This window comes from Eucyclogobius newberryi, unplaced genomic scaffold (genome assembly GCF_026437365.1).
Source record: "Eucyclogobius newberryi isolate DKJ021-1_F unplaced genomic scaffold, fEucNew1.0.hap1 SCAF_3, whole genome shotgun sequence".
Taxonomy (NCBI): Eukaryota; Metazoa; Chordata; class Actinopteri; order Gobiiformes; family Gobiidae; genus Eucyclogobius; species Eucyclogobius newberryi.
In genome coordinates, this window is record NW_027315945.1 from 7,027,821 (window position 1) to 7,049,521 (window position 21,701).

The following is a 21,701-nucleotide window of genomic DNA, read 5'->3' on the forward strand; positions in this document are numbered from 1 at the left end:
AATATCTTAAATTCTTATTTGTGTAAATGTGTGAAATAATAATATATATCCATATATATATCTGTAAATAGATATAGATGTATACTTTGTTTGCACGCCGCGTGGTCCTCTGCGTGGCGCAGCCTGCATCACTTTTCAACGTTCCCGAGGGGGGGTTTGAAAAGCGCCCCAGAGCCCCATAGAAAAGAAATTGGGATTTTTTGACAATCAAATCACAATCAAAAGTGACTACGTCACTATGGCTTTTGCCACAAGAAAATAGCGACTGATGGGCACAATCTGAAGCGCCCTTTTGAACGTAGTAATTACGCCATGGAGCTACGCTTTTTACACTAGAGACAGAGGCATGTGCGCGTGCCTACGCGGAAGTCCGTGTTTTCCGTGTTTACTTCTTAAAACTGCATCTACAGACGTGTACAAAAGGTACGTCCAAAACAACTCAACTGTTTGTTGGCTTTATTTGTGTTGAAGTGAAAGCGGCTGATTTCATATCAATCCGAGCCGAGACATGTGATCTGTCAAACTCCGTGCTCCGTTACCATGACAACATACACACTAAAGAGGAGTGTTTTTTTTGTTTATTACTTGCATAAGGCTAACACTAAGCATTAAGTACCGTATTATTATATAATATTTTTTGTATCAGAAAAGCTATAAATGACAATTTTCCATACAGCAATAATGGCTGTGATGATTAAATATAAACATGTAAATGTTACACATGTAGTTCAGAGTAGCTAATGCCACTTAGAAGCTGTTTTATGAAACACCAACAATTGTTTGTGTTTTTATTTCCTCTTCATGTAGTAATGTCTACTCTGCACTATAAGTTATAGTATCACTGAGATTTTTGATTTGCTCTTTTCAGTCTGATATCTTATAAAGTGTAAAATGTAATTTTATGTCAAATGTATTTTCTCACAAATGGTATCTGCCTCTAAGTCATTGTATTATCATTAACAAAAGTGGAAATAAAGTGTGTTTACTTTATTAATTCAGTTGTAAATGTGTATTCAAAATATGTATCCATACAGTCAATGTTAAATATTCAATTTAAATATTCAAAACAAAAACACGGTCATGTCAAATAGCCCCCCCTATATTTTGCACTACCAGCCACCACTGGTTTTCGCATCGGAATATTATTCTTTCTTTCTTTCTTCTTTCTTCTTCTTCTTTTCGGGACCAACCCCCCTATTTTTCACCCTGTGAACATTCACGAACAGTCAAAAAAATTTGCACACCTCTAAAAATCGTGCCTCTCTACATTTTGGCTATCTCCCTTTTCTGAAATTAAAAAATGGGCGCGTCAGCGCCCCCAAATGTACCAAAAATACATTGAGAGATAGGAAATGACCAAAAAAAAAATCTGATCGTAGAATCATGAAATTTGGCGCAGAGGTAGATGGTGACAAGAGAAGTAAAAAATATTATTACGGCAACGCCGTCCGCCCAACCAAATATCGGCCATATTGGTTAAAAAATGGCTAAGCATGACTCTGGAGTTTTTCCAAACGTCATACTTTTACGAACTCCTCCCAGGGCGTTGGCTCTAAAAAGCTGAAATTTCGTGAAAATGCTACTGAGGAGTCGGACATCAAAAGTTATCCAAATTACATTGATACCTGTCACGGTCTCTGTGTGGCGAAGCCGCAAACTGTAGCTAGAATTTCAGAAATCTCCCAAATTTAACATTTCTGCCGTTTGCGCAGATAAAGTCAGAATTGCGTCAAATTAGAATCAGTTGTTAAACTCTTTGCCCTAAACCTACTTGAAGTGAAATAAATTAATTTGGCGCCACAGCGCCCCCTACAGCGCCCCCTAAAGATTTTATATGGAGGTTAAAATTTAACCTCCATATAAAATCTGTAGGGGGCGCTGTGGCGCCAAATTAATTTATTTCACTTCAAGTAGGTTTAGGGCAAAGAGTTTAACAACTGATTCTAATTTGACGCAATTCGGACTTTATCTGCGCAAACGGCAGAAATGTTAAATTTGGGAGATTTAATTAATGTTTAGTTTTGTGAAATTTTTCGAAATTTGACACACAACTCAATTTTGGCATCCACATAAAAAAAAGTCAATGAGACCCATGTCATAATTGTTACGGCTTTGCCAACAATGACTGAAACCTCCCATGTTATTCCAATGGGGAAATTGCAAGAACATGCTTATACTTTATACTTTCACAAACTCCTACAAGGGCATTAGACGTATTAACCTGAAATTTGGTGGGACTCATCTTCAGGGGTAAAAGTTACATGAGAAAGTCTTAACAGCAGATCAGTCGTGACTCGTCTGTTTTACTTTGACTTCATAAGAAAAAAGCACGAGAGGAACGTAAAGGTTTTTGCTGATGGGCGTATCAGCCAATCACATTGCAGCATTTTTTCATGCAGATGAAAGTCAAGTGTGCAATCTTCTGATCAGAACAAACATTTATATTCTAATCAACCTTTAATAGCACAATAAAACATTTCAATTGATTTAAAAAGCACCATTAGACAATTGGTTATAAATTAAATTAAATTGATAAGTTGTGATAATTAAGTTTGTTATAAAATAACAGTAAAACTATCACACAATAATCTGTAAAGCTTCTGTCCAGTGTGGACTCTCGTGTGTCATTAGGACACTTTAGAAATGATCAAATTGTTCTTAATATTATGTCACATACAGTTTGTGGACTTCAGCATCTAAAACGTGAATTCAAAAATGTTAAACATGACTATGTTGCTTTATTACAACTATATTCTATATTTTAACTATATTAATTTGAGATTATGTTGTCTGTTCAATTTTAAATCAAACAAATCAAATTTCATTAGGATCTTTTATATGTCACACCAATTCAATTGTTTATGGTAATATTTTGCAAAGGCATGAAACACAACAAAAGGCCATAGAACAGTTACAACATATCCTAAAACACACATTTTTAAAGAAAACTGTTACTTCTGACAGAAAAACACGGAATTGTGTGCCATTTTGTTTATTTTGTAAAGGTATAGTAATTACAGAGTAAATATATAAAAGGACAAAACATCTACATTTTAAGAGTTAAAAGAAAAACAATTCTGATTTACCTCAATGTTAAACACTGAACAGTTTAGAATATTGTGATGTCATGTGAAGACAACCAAACTCATACATGATGGATACAAATAACATAACTTTAGATATGTTTTAGAAGGGAACAACATAACCTGTGTAAAATATAGAAAATAGAACTGACTATCTTTTCTAAATATTTGTAAATACAATAAAATAAAAACATAACTCTAACATTAACAAACGCCCAGTTTGTTGAACTACACTGGTCTTTTCTTCTCAGTCTGGACTCTCTGAAGCCTGATCCCCAGCTTTTTGAGTCCGACTTTGGGTTCACTTGATCCAGACTCAGCAGCTCCGTCTCCTTTAGTTTGTTCAAGACGACGCACCTTCAGATGAGCAGAACTGGACTGGTCAGAACGGCAGCTTTTCTCTTTATCGTGGCAAAGTCTAATATGTCACAGATGATTCGACCCAGATGTAAAAGCCTTCCCACACACTTCACAGACATCTCTCTCCGGTGTGGATCCGACGGTGCACTGTGAGGGCTGAGTCATGTCTATAAGTTTTACTGCAGTATTCACATTTTAATGACTTTTCTCCAGTGCGGATTCTCATGTGTTTAACTAAGCCATTTGATTGTGAAAATGTATTCTCACACTGGTCACATCTGTATGGCTTTTCTCCTGTGTGGGTTCGGTAGTGGATGGAGAGAGCCAAAGATGATTTAAATTCCTTCTCACACTGGTCACACTTGTAGGGCCTTTTTCCCGTGTGGATTCTCATGTGACATCTGAGTTGGTCTGATGTAGCGAAAGCTCTCCCACACTGATCACATTCAAATGGTTTCTCTCCAGTGTGGATTCTCATGTGTGATACTAAGTTGCTTGAATGTGAAAATTTCTTCTCACAAACATCACATTCAAATGGTTTCTCTCCAGTGTGGATTCTCATGTGTGATACTAAGTTGCTTGAGCGTGAAAATTTCTTCTCACAAACATCACAGCTGAATGGTTTCTCTCCAGTGTGGACCATCATGTGTGATACTAAGGCGCTTAATTGTGAAAATTTCTTCTCACAAACATCACAGCTGAATGGTTTCTCTCCAGTGTGGACCCTGATGTGTGTGTTTAAGTTGCCTGACGTAGAAAACTCCTTCTCACACTGGTCACACTTGTGGGGCTTTTCTCCAGTGTGAGTTCTGTAGTGTGTTTTGAGTTTGGAAGCACTGGGCCATGTCTTTCCACACTGGTCACAGGTGAACCCCATTCTGTTGATGGACTTTGTAGATCTGCTATGAACAGAAAAAAGAGATGTGAAGTAATACTATTAAATAAGTCTATTTCAAACGTTTTGAGATAAAAGGATTATATTGATTTCACAAGAATGAGGACAGTGTTACAGACCAAACAATTCTGTCAAGCATTTAGATACATTTTAAGGCAAGACACTGCAGCTGAGTAGGAAAACATATATATATTTTGTATGTATTTACAAATACAATACAGTAACAATAGTAGGACAATAAGAACAAAAACACGCTTGTGAAGTGTTTTGTACTGTAAGTCAAAGCTCCAGGTTCAAAAAGAGATTTATAAAGAGAAGCTGAACATGTACAACCTAATTTTATGTAAAACTAGGAAAAGATATTTCTCTGAAATAATTGGAAGCTGCAGTAACAACTTGCGCGTCCTGTTTGCCACAGTAAACAGATTAACAAACCCTCCAGCTCAGCTGCCGTTAGAACTCATTTCCACATCCAAGTGTATTAAGTTTGCATTATTCTTTAATGACAAAGTTCATGGCATTAAAAATGCTATAAATCCCACAATGCAAAAAATTACCCTAAAACCACCAAGACACTTAGAGATAACTCACTATGCACCTGTAACTGACAAAACTGTCCATGAGATCATCACCAGTCTGAGTTCATCTACATGCTCCCTCGATGTGTTACCCTCCAGATTTCTAAAGTCTGTGCTGAACAGTTTGTTAGCACCACTCACTCACATAGTCAACATGTCGCTTCAATCTGGAACATTCCCAATGTCTTTGAAAACTGCGGTCATAAAGCCTCTCCTAAAGAAGAGCAGTCTTGATGCCGCAGTACTGAGTCATTACCGGCCCATCTCTAATCTGCCATTTTGGGGCAAAGTCCTTGAAAAGGTTGTTTACCAACAGCTCACAAATTTCCTCTTAATAAACAACTCATTTGATGTTTTTCAGTCAGGTTTTAGACCTCATCACAGCACTGAGACTGCTCTTGTCAAGGTGACAAATGACATCCGCCTGAACACTGACACGGGCAAAGCCTCAGTCTTAATTCTGTTAGATCTGAGTGCTGCTTTTGACACTGTCGATCATGGGATCCTCTTACAGAGACTAGAGGACTGGGTGGGTATCACTGGCACTGCCCTAAACTGGCTAAGGTCTTATCTTGAAGACAGGAAGTACTTTGTTGAAATTGGTAGCTGTGTCTCAGACCACATGACCCTGACCTGTGGAGTGCCCCAAGGGTCAGTCCTGGGTCCCCTTCTGTTCAACCTCTACATGCTGCCATTAGGTCAGTTGATACGCAGTGAAAATGTGTCCTTTCATAATTATGCAGACAACACTCAGATCTATGTTTCACTATCGGCAGGTGACTATGGACCAGTGGATTCACTCTGTCACTGCATCCAACAGATCAGTTTGTGGATGCAAAACAACTTTCTCCAGCTGAACTCAGACAAGACTGAAATAATCGTTTTTGGCCCACAGAAACAAAGAGAAAGTGTTAGCGGTCACCTCCAGAGTCTCGCTCTAAAAATTACAAATCAAGTTAGAAATCTGGGGGTAATAATGGACTCAGACTTGAACTTTAACAGCCACATCAAATCAATAACATCAGCAGCTTTTGTGTCAAAACCAGATTTAGAGAGACTTATCCATGCGTTTGTCTCCAGTAGATTAGACTACTGTAACGTCCTGCTCACTGGCCTCTCCAAACGAGCTGTAAAACAGCTGCAGTACATCCAGAATCACGATCACATTAGTCCTGTTCTCAGGTCTCTGCACTGGCTCCCTGTGGCTCAGAGAATAGACTTTAAAGCAGCTCAGCTTGTGTACAAGTCTCTCCATGGCCTAGCACCAAAGTACATCTTGGACATGTTAGTGCCATATGAACCATCTCGGACTCTGAGGACCTCAGGGACCGGCCTCCTGCAGGTGCCCAGAGTCAGGACTAAACATGGGGAATCTGCATTTCAGTTTTATGCAGCTAAAATCTGGAACAGTCTTCCTGAAGATGTGAGACAGGCTTCTACTCTGACAATGTTCAAATCTAAGCTAAAAACAGTTTTGTTTAGCTGTGCATATGACTGAAAGGATTTTTCTTTGCACTCTTCTCTTTTGTTTGTGATTTCATTAGTTTAGACAATCAGTTGAATCGATTTAAAAGGGAGTTGGACTCCAAAACACGTTGGGTGTGTAAAAGTATGTACAATCAGTTGGACTGATTTAAAAAGGATTTAAAAAAGGAGTTGGACTCCGAAAACACGTTACCCTTTGTGGCTAGGTGTTTTTTTTTATTAATTTTCTTATTTAGTTGTATTTCTGTAATTTCTTTGTGATTTGAATGCATTTTTCCTGCTGTGTGAAGCACTTTGAATTGTCTTGTGTATGAAATGTGCTCTACAAATAAACTTGCCTTGCCTTACTGTATTAATTGTAAGTTGGCATTTTTGGACACAGGATAGATATTTTTACAGATATGGATCCAGAAGTTGGCATCAGGAGTAATTGAAAGATCATTTTCCCATTTTATTGTTGGTGGCTTATGGTCTGAGATGGCTTATGGTCTGAGATGGCTTATGGTCTGAGATGACTTATGGTCTGAGATGGCTTTGAAATGATTTTGTATATTTTGGAGAGAGGTTTCTTTGGAGAAGAGATATTAATCAAGTCTGATATTGCAGTTCTACATTTGTTGGTCTGGTGTTTATTTTTTCCATAACTGATGATTTGATTTGTAGGTACTTAAAAAATGATTGCTCCTGATGCCAAACTGTGGAAATGTTGTTAATATGTCATTTTTAAAAAATATGTTTGATGTTTGTGATACCCTTTTCAGCCCATGTGGGGAAGTTGAGTGTTTTTTTATTGTCAGGGTTGTTCTGATGTGGGTGAAGTTTGATGGGGCAAGTGTGGAATTTTTTTCTTGGGGACATTTCCACCAGGCTGTCAGAGTAGAGGTTATGGTTAATACATGTGTGAAGTTTTATTTTATTTATTTATTTATTGAAACAACAACAGCAACAACAAATAATTAACATTAAAGCCGCGGGGCAGCGATGATGGCTCTCGCCACCGCCTTTCCGTGCGACCGCCCCACTTGTCCAGAGGACGTACACCAATTTGAGGCCAGTGGGCGTAACGCCCTAGGAGGAGTTTGTTAAAGTTTGACGTGAACCAAATTGCTGACTGAGCGTCTGTTCATTATCAAAGGACTGTGACGGCCATAGGTTTAGTCTGAGGGCGTGGTCACAATAATATTTTTGTTTAACATCAGAAATAAACATATGACTTTTAACAAGTTCTTTAGGCTATCATCTGTCACTATCAGTATATGTCAAAATAAAACTCCTTCTGTTGTTGTTGTTGTTGTGGCGGTTGGCATCCAATGTATCTGTAAAACACAGGCCTTAGTTCTTTAGGCCTTAGTTCTTTAGGCTTTATTCTTTAGACTTTATTCTTTAGACAATCCTATGTCACTGTCAGACTATGTCAAAATAAAACTCCTTCTGTTATTTTTGTTTAACATCTGAAATAAACATATGACTTTTAACACGGTCTTTAGGCTATCATCTGTCACTGTCAGGCTATGTCAAAATAAAACTCCTTCTGTATCTGTAAAACACAGAGGCCTTTATTTTGTAAGAGCCACAAGCGATCCAGGCACCTTCTGCACTGACCTGAGCAGGGAGAAAGGGAGAGAGAGAGCCTCGGTGACCTGGCTGCACCCCCTCCTCCCTGTACCTCCGTCACCTAGCAACAGAGACCCGCCGCTAATGCTAACGCTAACTCTAATGCTAGACTGCGGCACGAGAGGAAATGTCCCATCAAAATAAAAGAGGAAGAGGAAATGAAAGCATTCATTGCGCCTCTGCTGGCCTATTGTGAAAATACTATTTATCTGCTATGCACTTTTTTCATGGCGTCTCGAGGAGAATATAATCCATGAGTTTCAATCAAATCAGATGTTGAGTTTTTCACACAATGGGTAGGGGGCGCTATAGAGTCAATTTGTTACACGGGTATTAATTAGTTCCAATCAGACCATAAAAACATATTAGTGAGAAATATGAGCCTTGAAGCCAGGAAATTAAGCCTTTTTTGAGGGCGTGTTACGCAGAGACCGTAAAGAATATCAACATTCTTTTGAATATTTATTACATTTCAATGTCTTTAAATGCAAAAGGTGTTGTTTTGAGCTTGATCGGACAAAAAACCTAGGACAAGTATGATTTTGAAAAAAAAAAGTCAAACGTGGCGGTGCCACTTTGATTCGACATGGCTGACTTCCTGTTTATCATAGAGCGATGCTGCCAGGTGGGTTTTACTCATCAAAGGTCAGAAGTCAAAGGTAGTTTGACCCAAGTTTCATGTGCCTAGGCCAGCGTTTCATGTTTTTTCTTTTTTGAACTAATCAGCACTGTTGCGACGGGCGATCTCGCAACCTCCATTTTATTCGAGTTCGGGCCGAGCCGATCGCAATAAGAATCAGGACAATTGTAAATGTGAGAAAGCAACATAAAAACAAAACCAAGTATTGCATAGCCAAATAACCACATCATTGTCACAGGACGGAAACATTAGCTTTGGTTATTTGATTTTGGATTAGAAAACAAAAATCATATACATGTACGAGAAAAAAAGCATGTCTCACCGTTCTGTCTCCCAAATTATGTCCAGATCTCAGTTGCAACTGGTTTACTCCAAAACAGGAACTGTTAAGTATAGTCACTCGTGAAACAGCGTCAAGAGGCCCGTAGTGGCTGCATTCTTGGTAGAAGTATTACATGTGTGTAGTAAAGACTTTATGGTTTAGACTTTATTGTTTGGGCTTTATTCTTTAGACTTTATTCTTTAGGCTTTATTCTTTAGACTTTATTCTTTAGGCTTTATTCTTTAGACGATCAACTGTCACTGTTGTTGGTTCTAATTACTGAGAACAACAAGACAAGATTATGGTCGTTAAAATAAAAGTATTTATTCCCTACAATTACAAAACTGACTTTTAAACTAACGATTAAAAACGCATGTCCTGTCCCTCACAAGTTCCCATCAGACGTCTGCTCCTCACCGGGAGGCCTCTCACACACAGGACAAAGAATATGAATATTCATAAGAAGGTGGATCTTCTCTGGCACCAGCCGTACCAGGCTGTACCTTCCAGGACATCCTAATATGGTCCTGAGATGCGACCCTTGACCCAGACAGAGAAGTTGGGGGAGAAAAAGACACAAGCAGACAGAGCAAGAATTTGGGGTGTGTGTGTGTGTGTGTCCAGAATGCAATAACAATGAAAGATATATTAATGCATTACAATATTAAATGCTTATTAATTCCTACACTGTCAAAATAAAACTACTTCTGTATCTGAAAAACACAGAGGCCTTTATTTTGTAAGTGTCACAGGCGATCCAGGCACCTTCTGCACTGACCTGAGCAGGGAAAAAGGGAGAGAGAGAGCCTCGGTGACCTGGCTGCACCCCCTCCTCCCTGTACCTCTGTCATCTAGCAACAGAGACCCGCCGCTAATGCTAACTCTAATGCTAATGCTAAGGCCCACGGCATGAGAGGAAATGTCAAAATGTCATCAAAGAGGAAGAGGAAGTGAAGGCATTTATTGCAATGAGTATGGGGCGCTATTACAATGGGTAGGGGGTGCTATAGAGTAAATTTGTTACATGGGTATTAATTATTTCCAATCAGTCCATAAAAACGCATTAGCAAGTGAAATATGAGCTCCGTAGATCAATTCCACTAGGCGTGACTTGTCCTTGAAAAAACAGGAAATTAAGCCTTTTTTGAGGGCGTGTTACGCAGAGACTGTAAAGAATATCAACATTCTTTTGAATATTTATTACATTTCAATGTCTTTAGATGCAAAAGGTGTTGTTTTGAGCCTAGGACAATTTTGAAAAAAAAAAGTCAAACGTGGCGGTGCCACTTTGATTCAACATGGATGACTTCCTGTTTATCATAGAGCGATGCTGCCAGGTGCGTTTTACTCGTCAAAGGTCAGAGGTCAAAAGTAGCTCTATCACTGTCCCAAGTTTCATGTGCCTAGGCCAAAGATTAAGCATTTCATGTTTTTTCTTTTTTGAACTAATCGGCACTTTTGCATTCGAGTTCGGGCCGCTATACTCCAGGACAAGCTCTGCCAGCTCAACGTGCCTGACTCCGCCTGCAGGTGGATCACTGACTTCCTGTCGGATTGGCGGCAGTGCATGCATCTGGGGCCGAATGCCTGAGACACAGGAGCTTCACAGGGCTGTGTACTTTCTCTTCTCTTCTTCTCCCTGTACACAAACTACTACACCTCCAGCCACAACAGATCATTTATTCAGGAAGTGGCACTGACGCACCATTTTTATATTTATACATTTTTGTTAATTGATCAACAGCAGCTCTGTCAGTCTCTTCTTTTCTCCTCTGTTTACACTGCTCTCAAATGTCTCCAGCGCTCGTGTGCGTTTCCTCTTTTTCGGTGAGAACACAAAAGAGAAAATTAATGGCACATAGGCAGATGACAGGGGGTCATCACTTTTTTTACCTGAAAAATACAGATGTGTAGACGGTCATGCTAAGCATGGAAAGATTTAGCATTATGCTAAATCTTTCGATGCTTAGCACAATCTATCTTTAATTTCAGGCCTGTTACAGTTCAATACAATAGCTTTTGGCTCAAAATACTAACCGTTCAGGAAGTGATCGCTGCAAATTCTGCTGGTGGCACTCGGTCAATATTGCCAAACTTTACACATGTTATACAGAAGCAGAAATTAATTCCATCCATCCATCCATTTTCTACCGCTTGTTCCATTTCGGGGTCGTGGGTGACTGGAGCCTATCCCAGTGACTTCGGGCCTTAGGCGGGGTACACCTTGGGGTTAATATAGAGACAGGGTTAATATAGAGACATAGACATAGACATTACAGACAGCCATTCACTCTCACATTCATTCACTGGGGCCAATTTAGAGTCACCAGTTTTGCCTAACACATGCATGTCTTTGGACGGTGGGAGGAGCCGGAGAACCCGGAGAGAACCCACAGTAACACGGAGAGGACATACAGGCTCCACCCAGAGAGATCATTTTTTTATGTTGGTCTGGTCCTGGAATCAACCCCATGATCTCCTTCTTGGGAAGCAAGAGCGCTAATCGCCTTTGCCACCGTGCACCCTTGAGAAATGAATTAATTGATTTATAAATTCCTTGACAGCCGCCTATTTTGCCCTGTGCACAATAGTTGGACATACCCAAATGGCATTGCTTATTAAAAGATCTTGCAGCCCACATGCTACTGTGATGCACCATTAGAAAGCTTAGGCCTTCTAGTTTCTGTAGATGTGCATATGAACACTGTCAGGGCTTCAGAACTTACACTACAGAAGCCAAACATGAAAAATACATAATTTTTTTAGTCTCGCCTAAATATTATCAATGTATAAAGGGCCTAAACAAGACGTACTTCATTGTAAAATTATGCTATTCACTGTGCTTGCTGTTTATCATGTTGACAACAACGGTTTTGCATTATCAGGCCTTGTGGCTTTTCAGCTTCTCGTCTTTTTTTGGCCAAGGCGACGTGCTCTCCCTATAGTGACAGCAACTCCAGTCCCGGGTACAAGATCCAGGATAACTTTCGAGGGAAAACCCTCAGTGTTTTCCCCCTCGTCAACCTCTGGATCCTAGACTTCCAATCCAGAATCTTGCTCTTCATTGTCTTGCTCTCCACCTGCTGTTTCACCACCTCAGCTTTAAGCTCCCGATTCTCATCTATAATGTCTGCAATATGCTGCTGCGCCTCAGTGATGCGCCCGGGGTCTCCTCTTGCCTTTAGGCTTGCCACATCGGCTTCCAGTCTGTCGAGCTGGGCGCCGCTCTCAGCCCTGACCTCACCTCTCTGCACCCCAATGTTGGTACAGCAATATAACCAACTACTGCATTGCGTGAAATAAGAAAAGGTGAATTAAATATAGAAACCACCCCCCGAGGCTGTATTTTAACATTTTATTTTTTAAAGTAAAGTAAAAACGGGCCACCAAAATGTCTTAAAATGTCCCAAATGTCCTGCCCAGGTTACAGAATGAGCTTGCTCCGTCTGTACAGTTGTTCATCTTTAACAAAAAACACTTCCTGGTCCTGATTCTGCATTGAACTAGATGGGGACTAGGGGATTACAGTTAGCTCTTCAAAGATTGGGGCTGAAACTGACTCCACCATTTTTGGGCCTTATATTTTGTCTCGTCTTTTCAGGCTTTTACTTTTCTTTGGACCCTTTCGTGAGCACTCCCTTTCAGGTACATCATAGTTTGAAAATGGTGAGTCCCATTCACATTCATCCAACTCAGACCGTGTCCTCTGATTGTGACAGGACCTGGTGAAAACTGCCATACTATCAACAGGAGCAGCATTGTCTTTGTCATTGACCCTTACGATTAGCTCTCATAGTATAAGCAGGTCCCACCCCAATATCACTTGATAGGGAAGCTTGGACATTACACCCACAAAGAGTAAATATTGCTGACCTTCAACTTCAATGTTAATGTTAGCAATAGGATAGTCCACGTTGTCCCCATGAACACACAAAATTTTCACTTTACCACTAAAAGTGACATCTCTGGGAATAGAGTCTAATGAGGGTGCGGCTACTCCCTGAGTCTAAGAGAGCAACATGTGGTTTGGCATCAATGATAACACAGACAGTTCTTTCTTCATCAATAATTGGCAGGGACACCTAACACCTAACACACACTGAGGTTGAGAAGTAAAACACATGTATGTATTACCGACATGACGCTCAGGTCTTACCACAGGAGTGACATATTACAGGTCCTTTGTGCTTAAGGTCTCTGAACCTAGGGCCAGTATTGTTTGTGAAAGGAGGTCTATGGGCTTTATCTTTGTACCCACTCCCAACCACAGGCTTACTCACTAGCAAAGGAGTTGTACTGGGTCTCGCAGAGCTGGAACTTCTAAAAAAGCAATGAAAGCAGAGAAATGAAAGCCACTGCCAACTCTGCAGCTTCTCTTGTTGTTGCGTTCTTTGATCCATGTGCGCAGGTCTATGTTCAAAACTCTCAAACTGCTCCAACACAATTGCATCCCCGATCTGCTCCTTTGTCTTGTCCACTTGTCATACAGATCCTTCAGCCAAGACTGCAGCTCCTTCGGCGTCTCATCCTCCTTCACAACTGTGGACCGGAACCGCATCCCGGATCCACGTATTGAGCACTGCTCTTCACTTTGTTATACTCTATTGTTTCATTAATGTCCATAGCCACATATGCAACTCGAGCTCTGCCATTTAAAAGTGGGGACAAATGCAAAGCCCACTCTTCATGTGGCCACTGGCAAGCTGTGGCTATCCTCTCAAAAGTTGTCAAATAATGTTCAATGTCTTCATCATCTTGGTTTGGCTGCATTTTAGGATCTTTTCAGCAGGGAAATCTCACCATACTGGCCCTGAGAGCTGGTGACACAGGGCCCTCTATAGGAGCTGCTATACTGCACCTTCCATGACAGGCTGATGGTCCGGGCGTTCTGCCTTCACCTCTTGTTGGAGTTGGTCCACCCGGCGCTCCATTGACTGCCAATGGTTCTCCTGCTGTAACGTGTCCTGCTCCCATTTAGCATCATGCTCAGTTTGCTTCTTCACCAAGCCCCGAAGCAGGTTTGCTATGTCAGCCAGGTTAGGAGTAGACTCTTCAGCTTCTTCCTCTGACATTTCACTCTCTTCACTTACTTGGGGCTTGGTAGCTCGATTTGGACCCATCTTTCTTCCAAAAAACTGGAGACACACCGTTGCCACTCAGAGGCCAAGAGTCATGCCCAAAAAAAGATGATTTTTATTTGCAGTGCCACCAAATTATCAATTTCTGCAGAGCTTAAAGTGATCTCAAACACAAAACACAAAATCCCCCACTGAGGCACACACCTACCTTCTATAACGAGGCCAATTGGGCCAGCCCATTCCACATAGCTGGAACAATACATGTAAAAAGAGTAACAATAGAACATCTGAACATTTGGAAGACTAGACAGAAAATTAACAAATGGTATCAGTGTCACTTGCAATTCCCACTTTACACAAGGGAAACACAAAAAAGAGCTTTCGCCACCCGCGCATCCGCCTTCCCGCGCGTCCATGTTTTGATCGCAATCGCCCCGACACTGCATACTCTCCGTCCAGCCACAATCCAGGCTCCGAGTTCCTCCAATTCCCTCCTATGTACAAAGCACAGCACGAAATACAGCACACCCAAAAACCTAGGACAAGTCTTACAACGATGCTGCCTGTGTGTGTTTTACTCGTCACAAGGAGCTCTATCACTTCCAAATTTCATGAGGCTAGGCCCAAGTGGACGCATCTCATTTCTTATCTTTTTTGCTATTGAGTCAAGTTGCGACGGATGTTTTGACAAGCTCCATTTTATTTGATTTTGGCCATGTTCGCAAGAATAAAAAGAAGACGCACCAAGGATAAAATATTCGGTCCATGAGCCCAAGAGATTATAATTTATCTCACCCAAATCTTTATGTCTAAAACAAACTATACTGTTTTATCAAATAGTTATAAAACAGGATCAAATCAAGATAACTCATGGAAATAAACTATAGCTTCTGATAATCCAACCAATTATACACAATTTTATGACTTTTTTCTTGTAGTGCCCCACCTTTTGGAGGGGGGGGTACAGGTTAATTTGGTTCGACCAAAATATTGTATTTGTACAGGATATTATGGATCCAAATGGTGAAATACTAAATTTGGAGGATTTAAAAAGAAAATGTAATATTCATTGTTCTGAAAAGGACTTCAGAAAAATATCTACGGCAATTCCAACCATTCTGATACAGTTGATAAAAAGTACAATTTTATTTTCCAACGTCCAAATCAAACTGCCCAATCTAAAAGTTGAAGATTTCATAATTACAGATAGAAAATGTGATAATAAATACAAAAATAAATACTTAAACAAATTATTTAAAGGTATATTCTTCCACGATTATCACAAAAATATGAATTACAAAACTATAAAGAACTTAGATATATTTGAAAATGCTGGAAATGTATAAAATTGCCAATTTTGCCCTAAAGTAAAAGGAATGCAATTTAAAATACACAACATAATGCATGCGCCTTAAGCCTTTTGCTTGTGCATTGCCAACATCAAAAATATAGTGTCTAAACCAGATTTGGAGAGACTTATCCATGCGTTTGTCTCCAGTAGATTAGACTGTAACGGCCTGCTCACTGGTCTCTCCAAACGAGCTGTAAAACAGCTGCAGTACATCCAGAACGCTGCTGCTCGGGTCCTGACTAAAACCAGGAAGTACCATCACATTAGCCCTGTTCTCAGGTCTCTGCCCTGGCCCTTGTGGCTCAGAGAACAGACTTTAAAGCAGCTATGCTTGTGTACAAGTTTTTAATTAGTTAACTTTATTGTATTTCTGTTTCTGTAATTTCTTTGTGATTTGAATGCATTTTGTCCTGCTGTTTGAAGCACTTTGAATTGTCTTGTGTATGAAATGTGCTCTACAAATAAACCTGCCTTGCCGTATTACTCTTGTACTGGAGGTTACACTAGACCTTTTGAATAAATCATAATTTTAAGTATAGACGATGCGCTGAGTAATTTTGCACAGCTCCAAAACTTTTTGCAATATTTTGCAGCATAATTTCTGTTATGTCTCCAACCTCTAGTTACAGTGCATATTTGTTCAAATGCACCACACATAAGCATTTAAAAAAACAGTTTTTTCTCAGCTCCCATAACAATTATCAATGCAATGCTTTCATAAAATAATGTGATGCCTTCTGAAAGGAAGCCATTAAAACAGCAATTAGGCTTCATGCTGGGACTAATGCTCGGAGCTAATTTTGGCTAATGAGTTCTCATCCACACTAAGAGGTTTATCAAGTTATGAGTTTTATAATATTGTCTGTAATTTTAAACAGTAGAAAACTAGATTCATTGGCATCAGGCTTTAGCTTTTAGTATTGGAGCTCTTTTCAGAGCTCTGTTGGGAGTCATTTGGCTCCTTAATGATACCATAATGACTGAGAGAAGCATGTAGTTATATCATGTAATCTCTTTGGAGTCGGAACTTGGGCCAAAAAGTTTGAGGAATGACATCTCAGTTTTCATTGAAAACATTTCAAATTTGTAGGGCTGCAAGTAACAATCAATTGTTAATTGATTAGTCTAGAAATTATTATTTAGAACATAAAATCATGTGATAAAAAGATTTGACTACATTTTATCAGATAAAGCTAAAGTTTTTGTCAAATACCTTACTTTTCAGGTTATACAGCGCTCCTGAATAGAAATTACAAAGAAAATTGAACTTATCCATATACGGGCCGCATCTGTCAAAAAAACCCTGGTGCCAACGTTGTAACATGAGACATTTACACATAAATAAATGTGGTAGTGATGCGGCTTTTTAACCAGGGGTCTCGCCTTGCACCCGAGGTCCGCTGCGCTGCGGGACTAATTAGACTCATTTCTCAGTGAATATGAGTTTGATTGTAATAAATCACAAAGCTGTTTGAAGTTTTAACAAACAGAAACGCAGCTGCCCCTACTGTCCCTTCTGTCCCTGATTACTCTGTGTGAGCTGATTTACCTGTGTCTGTGTTTCACATCTGGGTCATCTGCTCTTGAGCTCGTACTTATTGAGTGAGTAGAAAAAGCTTCAGTTGTAGTCATCTGGACTCAGTTAGAAAAAATAGACGTTTCGACTCTCATCCAAGAGTCATTGTCAATAAAAGAATTTAGATCGAGAACTCTGATATTAATACTGTTCTGTGGTAAGACCCACCCATTGGGCGGAGCCTTCCTGAAGTAGAAAGAGTTGTTTGTTTCAACAGAAACTCCCCCCTTGTATCTACCGAGCTAGCCTATTCAGAATTTTAATGGGCTATTAGAATCCTCTTTGTCTTTGTGAGACCCTGGCTCAACCACCCTGAGTACCTGATTAGCATCTAAATGTCCTGGTCCTGGTCCTCTACCTTTCCAGGGGTTCAGTATACCATTATAGATACCAGGAAGATTGAATCTTAGCCCTCCATTCCTGTTTAAAGAAGGTCTTTCTTTTTTAACAAAAATAGCTTCCTTGACTCCTCTTTTAAACCATCTTTCCTCCCTGCTTAAAATCTTCACCTCACCGTCTTCAAACGAGTGATTAGAGGCTTCAAGATGGAGATGCACGGCGCTCTGAGGTCCTGAACTTATATTTCTTCTGTGCTGATACAGCCTCTTGTGTAGAGGCTGTTTTGTCTCACCTATGTAACGTTCTTTACAGATTTCTTCACTGCATTGGATCGAATAAACTACATTGCTCTGTTTTTGAGTCAGCAACTTGTCCTTAGGGTGAACCAGTTTTTGTCTTAAAGTGTTTCCTGGTTTAAAATAAACAGGGACTTTGTGTTGTCTAAAAAATCTCTGCAGTTTTTCCGACAGGCCAGACACATAAGGGATAGAAACACCCTTCCTTCTCTGTTCAGTTTCCCTTTTGTCCTGCTTCTTGGTTCTCTTCACTCTGTTGAGAGCCCAAGCGGGGTAACCACAGGCTGAGAGGGCATTTCGGACATGTTTTTCCTCTTTCTTCTTGCCCTCTGAGCTGGTGGGCACACCTTGAGCTCTGTGTTGTAAGGTTCTGATCACACCCAGCTTGTGCTGTAGTGGGTGGTTGGAACCAAAGAGCAGATACTGGTCCGTGTGTGTAGGTTTCCTATATACTTCTATTTGGAGTTTCCCGTCCTCTCCTCTGATCGTGGAACAATCAAGAAAGGCCAAGCGATTCTCCTTAGCGTCTTCTCTTGTAAACCTGATATGTGGGTCCACAGCATTGATGTGATCAGAGAAGGTTTCCAGCTCTTGTTTCTTGATTGTTACAAAAGTATCATCAACATAGCGGAGCCACAGTTTTGGGGCTATGCCTGAGAATGAGGCCAGTGCCTTCTTCTCAAAGTGCTCCATGTACAGGTTGGCCACTATGGGAGAGACGGGCGAGCCCATGGCACAGCCATGAATCTGTCTGTAAAATTGTCCCCGGAATTGAAAGTAAGTGGTGTTCAGACAGATGTCCAACAGTTTACATATGTGTTCAGATGTCAGTTTGGTCCTTTCCTGTAGGGTGGTGTCTTCCTGCAGTCTGATCCTCACCGCTGCTACTGCATCAGAGGTCGGGATGCAGGTGAACAGGGACACAACATCATATGAAACCATGAGGTCATCTGGGTCCAGTTGGAGATGTTTCACTTTATCCACAAAGTTGTGCGTGTTTTCCACATGATGTTCCGAATTCCCCACAAGTGGAGCCAATATAGTTGTTAAATGCTTGGCCACATTGTAAGTGATGGAATCTGTGCTGCACACTATGGGTCTGCGTGGAACATCCTTTTTGTGTATTTTTGGAAGGCCATAAATGCAAGGCATGGCTTCCCCAGGATACAGTCTGTAATACAGAGGCCGGTCTATCGCTTCCTCTTTTTTTTCCAGCCTTTGTAAACAGTCTATCACTTTCTTCTTGTAGCCACTGGTCGGATCTCTTTTCAAGCGTTCGTATGTGGACGTGTCCTCGAGGAGGGTGTGGACTTTGGCTTCGTAATCAGCTGCGTTGAGAATCACAGTGCAACGTCCCTTGTCTGCTGGGAGGATGTTGATGCTATGATCTTTTTCTAGTGCTGAAAGTGCTTTTCTTTCTTCAGATGTGATATTTGAAGGAGGTGGTTTGGCACTCTTCAGAGTCGCTGTGACCCGTACAAGAAGAAAGTGATAGACTGTTTACAAAGGCTGGAAACAGTAATAAAGTGAAACATCTCCAACTGGACCCAGATGACCTCATGGTTTCATATGATGTTGTGTCCCTGTTCACCTGCATCCCGAAATCTGATGCAGTAGCAGCAGTGAGGATCAGACTGCAGGAAGACACCACCCTACAGGAAAGGACCAAACTGACACCTGAACACATATGTAAACTGTTGGACATCTGTCTGAACACCACTTACTTTCAATTCCGGGGACAATTTTACAGACAGATTCATGGCTGTGCCATGGGCTCGCCCGTCTCTCCCATAGTGGCCAACCTGTACATGGAGCACTTTGAGAAGAAGGCACTGGCCTCATTCTCAGGCATAGCCCCAAAACTGTGGCTCCGCTATGTCGATGATACTTTTGTAACAATCAAGAAACAAGAGCTGGAAACCTTCTCTGATCACATCAATGCTGTGGACCCACATATCAGGTTTACAAGAGAAGACGCTAAGGAGAATCGCTTGGCCTTTCTTGATTGTTCCACGATCAGAGGAGAGGACGGGAAACTCCAAATAGAAGTATATAGGAAACCTACACACACGGACCAATATCTGCTCTTTGGCTCCAACCACCCACTACAGCACAAGCTGGGTGTGATCAAAACCTTACAACACAGAGCTCAAGGTGTGCCCACCAGCTCAGAGGGCAAGAAGAAAGAGGAAAAACATGTCCGAAATGCCCTCTCAGCCTGTGGTTACCCCGCTTGGGCTCTCAACAGAGTGAAGAGAACCAAGAAGCAGGACAAAAGGGAAACTGAACAGAGAAGGAAGGGTGTTTCTATCCCTTATGTGTCTGGCCTGTCGGAAAAACTGCAGAGATTTTTTAGACAACACAAAGTCCCTGTTTATTTTAAACCAGGAAACACTTTAAGACAAAAACTGGTTCACCCTAAGGACAAGTTGCCGACTCAAAAACAGAGCAATGTAGTTTATTCGATCCAATGCAGTGAAGAAAGCTGTAAAGAACGTTACATAGGTGAGACTAAACAGCCTCTACACAAGAGGCTGTATCAGCACAGAAGAAATACAAGTTCAGGACCACAGAGCGCCGTGCATCTCCATCTTGAAGCCTCTAATCACTCGTTTGAAGACGGTGAGGTGAAGGTTTTAAGCAGGGAGAAAAGATGGTTTGAAAGAGGAGTCAAGGAAGCTATTTTTGTTGAAAAAGAAAGACCTTCTTTAAACAGAAATGGAGGGCTAAGATTCAATCTTCCTGGTATCTATAATGGTATACTGAACCCCTGGAAAGGTAGAGGACCAGGACCAGGACATTTAGATGCTAATCAGGTACTCAGGGTGGTTGAGCCAGGGTCTCACAAAGACAAAGAGGATTCTAATAGCCCATTAAAATTCTGAATAGGTTAGCTCGGTAGATACAAGGGGGGAGTTTCTGTTGAAACAAACAACTCTTTCTACTTCAGGAAGGCTCCGCCCAATGGGCGGGTCTTACCACAGAACAGTATTAATATCGGAGTTCTCGATCTAAATGATGCCGTGCGTCTACGAGTGGCAGCTCGTAGACGCACGGCGTAGACTTTTTAACACCAAAGCAATGGAAGGAGTACTTTTACGGACTACGACAGAGTCTGAGGACAAAGCACTGGAAGTCAAGGCACTGGAAGAAGAACTTTTAGGACTACGACAAAGTCTAAGGAATAAAGTCTGGCGGTAATGCAACACTCGGATGTCAACCGCCATAAAACAACAACAACAACAACAACAAATTCTTTTATTGACAATGACTCTTGGATGAGAGTCAAAACGTCTATTTTTTCTAACTGAGTCCAGATGACTACAACTGAGGCTTTTTCTACTATGGAACACGCCTGGACGAATGAGGGATTACACCGACTTATTGAGTGAGTGTTCCTTTGTAACATAAGATATTTACACAGTAATATAGTCCATGCTAGTGATGCACAGGTTGTCTTGACCCGTGAGTCAGGTCTGGCCAAGAAAGTCTCATTTCAATGCGGCAAGTTCTGCAGATCGCCGTATATCTTATGTCTGTGTTCCGTATGTCTTTGTATTCTACCGCGTCTAGATTCTCTTCCTCATTAAAGTAATTTCTCTGTGAATAAGAGTTTGATTGTAATACAACACACAGCCTTTTGAAGCTTCCAATATTCAAAACACAATGTGTATATACTTATGTAGTATTTCTTGACCCCTAGGTTGTGTGGGTTGTGTTTTATGTCTGCTTTATGATGCATTACGTAAGTTTTCGTGGCAAAACCTGTGTTTAGCTCCGGGCTGTGGGGCTAAGTTGGAAGCTAAACTTGCTATCAACCTGTTATCGGGTTATTCTTCTGCGTTTTGTCGGTACAAATTATATACTTATGTAGTATTTCTTGACCCCTAGGTTGTGTGGGTTGTGTTTTATGTCTGCTTTATGATGCATTGCGTAAGTTTTCGTGGCAAAACCTGCGTTTAGCTCCGGGCTGTGGGGCTAAGTTGGAAGCTAAACTTGCTATCAACTTGTTAGCTCCGTACCAACCGGTTATTTATCTTAACGAAAGGTATTTATATAATGTATTTATACAATTGAATTGATG

General features: G+C 40.8%; 1 long non-coding RNA gene and 1 pseudogene across 1 annotated transcript in view; one reads left to right on the forward strand and one right to left on the reverse strand.

Moving 5' to 3' along the window:
* Positions 1-7,005, forward strand: part of LOC140373589 (uncharacterized) — a 528,683-nt gene extending 521,678 nt beyond the window's left edge. The window contains exon 3 of the long non-coding RNA XR_011929036.1: positions 6,966-7,005. This is a non-coding gene — a long non-coding RNA (uncharacterized lncRNA). The remainder of the gene's footprint in view (positions 1-6,965) is intronic.
* On the reverse strand, positions 3,290-4,355 carry LOC140373585 (uncharacterized; annotated as a pseudogene).
* Positions 7,006-21,701: the final 14,696 nt, after the last annotated feature.